Source organism: Schistocerca nitens, chromosome 9 (assembly GCF_023898315.1).
Source record: "Schistocerca nitens isolate TAMUIC-IGC-003100 chromosome 9, iqSchNite1.1, whole genome shotgun sequence".
Classification (NCBI taxonomy): Eukaryota; Metazoa; Arthropoda; class Insecta; order Orthoptera; family Acrididae; genus Schistocerca; species Schistocerca nitens.
Window position 1 is genome coordinate 180,121,110 of NC_064622.1, and position 4,287 is coordinate 180,125,396.

Below are 4,287 nucleotides of genomic sequence, written 5' to 3' on the forward strand. Positions count from 1 at the left end.
TGACTACACATCCTTTTGTGTTGGTGAAAAGTCGACTATGGACCGTCGTCTTAAGACAGGTGAGTGTCGCTCGTATGCCAGTGGAAGGTCACAGAAAAACCGCGAGGTGCTCGGTAGCAGTTAACTGTTCGAAAAAGCTTGTGTCCCCACCATAGGTGAACGGGGTTAGGGAGGGAGGAACGGAGGGAGGGATGGGGAGAGATAATGGGAGGCAAGAGGGCCTCTAATTTTGGCAGTCTGTGATCATATATTGAGGAAAACGCACGTTCAACTACTGCCCCCTCTGGAATGTTTTTACTAGTGCACATTTCGATGTGTAAATAGAGCAGTGAAGGATTTTCCATCAACTGCGGTAGTGTGTGTTGGTTTCAATGAACTGGACTGCAGGGTGATTGTCGAACAGGCGTGTCTACCGAACTCTGACATCAAACAGCGATAGACATAGTCCTGAGCTGTATGTTTACTGGTAATACACCTATTAAACTCCTCTCTTTCCAATACCAGCATCTCATCACTTGAACATTAATTTTAATTTAACTTGTGATAAATTCCTATTGGAGCAAACTGCTGAGGTCATCGGTCCCTAGGCTTACACACTACTTAATCTAACTTTAACTTACGCTAAGAACCACTCACACAGACTCATGCCTGAGGGAGGACTCGAACATCTGACATGGGGGGGGGGGGGGGGACGACGACAGTGGCAATGCGCCTCAGACTGTGTGGGGTAGTTGAACATATTTCCCACCAAAAAGAAAGCCTGTTTTCCCACTGGCTTGTAGATGAAGGGTAGAATTTGAGTACATCTGCGACTATTTCGAGTCATAGTATGCAGTTTTTCCAACAGGATAACACCAGTTGTATGGCATCACCAATTTTTGAGCCCTATTGCCGTTGTAGGAAGTCCTTGTATAGTGCTGCAGTTATAGTTGTGTAATTAGGACCGACCTTTGTGAGTAATTACATAATTAGGATCAATCTCTACTTCAGAGTCCGAACCAAATTAATAAAATACACTAACCTTAGCTTCCTCTCCAGCATTTGGACAGTTTCTATGTGTTGTGGGGTGCACTTGGGCTCTACATCCAGAAGAACCAGGGTTAGAGTTCCAGAAAGGGCACTGGCATTTTTAATTTCTCACAAATTCCCGGTTTGGAGGGTGGGGTGGGACTTCAGCACAAAATACTAAATCCCTGCCAAAATTTGAAATTCCTACAAAAAAATTCAAAATGCACACCAATACCGTTGGGGGGGGGGGAGGGGTGAGAGAAGAGTTGGGGGTGAGGACCCACAAGTCAGTTGAGGAAAAAACATGACAGCGTCTGTGGTGGGGATGGGGATAATTCATTGATCAATTTAATTAATCTGCAGTTCAGTACCATATCAAAATTGTGGTGGCAGCCCATTATCTTACTACTCGCAGCAGCTATGGTATTGCTGTGCCGAGTCTTCAGTTCCACTGCAATCTACATTTGGTGAAGTAGTGTGCATTGTGACTGCAATTCACATTTGCAGATCGATAATGGTGATGTAAATAACCTCGGTGTATAAATATGTGCATATATATAGGTGTAGGAGGCAGACTTGTTCAGAATGGAAATATATCCAAATTACTTACAGAAACCAGCGCCTCAATACATTTCTGCTGAAATCATGCCAGGACCAGTGTGCATGAGTCTAGATTAGAATTATTCAACGAGTGGCATTTTGCTACTAAGTAGTGAGCAGATCAGCTTAGTGAAATGAGATACTTCCACACTGGTAATGGTGATGGTGATGAAACAGCGGGTTTTCATTGTGGTGGTGGTCTGAAGCACTGGATGCAAAGGATGATTCTTGGACAGCATACACTCTTTGTTTCTCCAAATGTATGTTTTTGATTTGTGTAAAGGGCACTGACTATGTGGGTAGCATCCGTTGAACGAGAAATGCGATGATTACAGCAAACGATGTGTTAAATACAGCACTGGTGGTAGATATTCTGAGCAAAACATGTGTGTGAGCGTACTCGTCGGTGTAAAATTAGCTTCCACAACGAGGTGGGCGTAATGTTCCATCCATGTGGACATCAGTACCTGTGTTAAATGCGCACTCTCCATTTCCTTATACGAGTATGTTCTGTGTTGCGGGTCTATAGCATCCCCAGTTAGAGCATTTATTCTGTTTGAAATCTTATGGGACTTAACTGCTAAGGTCATCCGTCCCTAAGCTTACACACTACTTAACCTAAATTATCCTAAGGGCAAACACACACACCCATCCCCGAGGGAGGACTCGAACCTCCTCCGGGACCAGCCGCACAATCCATGACTGCAGCGCCTAAGACCGCTCGTCTAATTCCGTGCGGCGAGCATTTATTCAACAGAATTAAGATAATATCAGCAAATAGTGCATTTTTTCCCTTTGCACCTTATTTCACAAATTAATATGTATCTGTTGTAAAGAAATATGAATGTTTTTTGTAAACCAGTTTATCTACGTAGCTATATGCAGTTCATAACCCTAGATAGCCACTTACTTCATAATGTGAGCACTATGTCACATGTATTGGCTTGTTGATCATTAACACCGTTGAGCTCCATCTACCTGCTACAGGAAAATCGTGTACAGTATATGAGAAATGGACGACAGATGATGCAGTGTCACTCAGTTAGTATTCGAGCATCCTATACACTAATTTGGGCAACGGCCTTGCCGCAGTGGATACACCGGTTCCCGTGAGATCACCGAAGTTAAGCGCTGTCGGGCGTCGTCGGCACTTGGATGGGTGACCATCCAGGCCGCCATGCGCTGTTGCCACTTTTCGGGGTGCACTCAGCCTCGTGATGCCAATTGAGGAGCTACTCGACCGAATAGTAGCGGCTTCGGTCAAGAATACCATCGTAACGACCGGGAGAGCGGTGTGCTGACCCCACGCCCCTCCTATCTGCATCCTCCACTGAGGATGACACGTCGGTCGGATGGTCCCGGTAGGCCGCTCGTGGCCAGAAGACGGAGTGCTTTTTATACACTAATTTATCTTTTTCACTTCTATGCTGTGACTGCAGCAATTCTGCTAAAATTTGGTCTGAAGTCTGCAGTGGTTCAGGCATTACTATGTTGCGATTTGATAATGGTGAGTGCTGAGTACGAATACCGTTACTCTGTGGCAATTGCTTCCATATCGTATCAATGAACGTGTAACTTACAGTGAGTGGTGTTTAACAACGTTCCCGCTATTTGCCTACTGGCATACAGGTAGACCAATAACTATATTCTATCTGCATACAGCTACAATAAGGTTCTCTCACTACAACATAAGTGCTATATTAAATCATAGGGAACATTTTCCACAATACCGTCAGTGGTGCGATCTGTCTGTCGCAAACTAATGGCTCTAAGCACTATCGGACTTAACATCTGAGGTCATCGGTCCCCTAGACTTAGAACTACGTAAACCTAACTAACCTAGGTACATCATACACATCCATGCCCGAGGCAGGATACGAACCTGCGACCGTAGCAGCCGCGTGGCGCGATTTGATATTCTGACATACACAAATTGCGAATATACTATTAATTACCCAATTCCTTTATTATTCACTGCCATTTTTTGAGGAATATGCTGTGACGTCATTTTTGCTAGTTGAAGCATGATGTTGGCTTGGAGGCGACATCTCGCTTATACAAAGTCACCTAGGGTTACATTACACGATAAGACAGTTAGGGATGACTTTTTAACGTGGGTCACCTCCAGTTGTTGAGTAAAATTAAAATAATGTATTATATATGTCAAAGCACAAACTCAGGACTAGGCAAAGTCATTGGTAACCACCTTATAGATTTTATAAAGGACGACGCATGTGGTTGTCTTACTTTGCTAATGAGCATGATATTACCTGGCTGAAGACCACTGCCGTCTATATTGTGTGTCTGATACCTGTTCAAGACTGTTCGAGTATGTATACGTTGACGTATAACTTCCTTTCAACTACTCTTATGGAACGTAATTGCGTCACTTTGGCAAGTTTTGGAAACGCCTCGGCGCCATTGTTTCTGTAATCACATTATTTTGTCTATGTATTTCATGCATTATAATGTCGATTCTTCATCTCTGTAAACTGGCACTTTCATGCTGTCACACTGCAATGCCGAGGTATTATGTTTAAGTTTTTCTTATTGGAGGTGCGAACGTGAGCAACGTGGCCGAGAAGTTTATATTAAGCGTGTATTTCAGCTGAGGCAGCGTCATGGGTCGGTGGAATCTAACATCTTTTCCAGTTATCATCGACTATTTTTTTAAAACAC

General features: G+C 43.7%; 1 pseudogene; it reads left to right on the plus strand.

Annotated features, from left to right (window-relative positions):
• The first annotated feature begins 2,681 nt into the window (after positions 1 to 2,681).
• LOC126204768 (5S ribosomal RNA) lies at positions 2,682 to 2,799 on the plus strand (annotated as a pseudogene).
• The last annotated feature ends 1,488 nt before the right edge of the window (positions 2,800 to 4,287 follow it).